The sequence below is a fragment of the Cucurbita pepo genome, unplaced genomic scaffold, assembly GCF_002806865.2.
Source record: "Cucurbita pepo subsp. pepo cultivar mu-cu-16 unplaced genomic scaffold, ASM280686v2 Cp4.1_scaffold000240, whole genome shotgun sequence".
Lineage (NCBI taxonomy): Eukaryota > Viridiplantae > Streptophyta > Magnoliopsida > Cucurbitales > Cucurbitaceae > Cucurbita > Cucurbita pepo.
This window is the reverse complement of record NW_019646494.1, coordinates 43,457-43,851: the sequence shown is the minus strand read 5'-3', so window position 1 is coordinate 43,851 and position 395 is coordinate 43,457.

The following is a 395-nucleotide window of genomic DNA, read 5'->3' as shown; positions in this document are numbered from 1 at the left end:
TTTTTTTTTTATCTATATTTTGCATTGGAGTTGACTTTTTTATACAACAAAACAATTATTGTTTGTTTGCTCTTTTCCATGTGTTATGTCAACTTATTAATTAATTGTATTTGGTTGAGATTCATTAATAAAGAAAATTAGCATTAATAAAATTCTCTCAAAATCTTAAATTCAGAATGGAAAGAAGATGAAGATAGNGAATGGGAAGAAGATGAAGATATGCATATGTTTCTCAAATACTTAAAAATGAGATTTTCATTTCCGTCCATTAAAACTCTTTTAAATGTAAGCTCACCTTTGCTATATGTTTCATTAGGTTTATTAAGATGTTAGTGAAATATTTGCTTAGTAGAAGATGTTAGTGTCACTACAATTCTAAGAATCCTACCACTAGA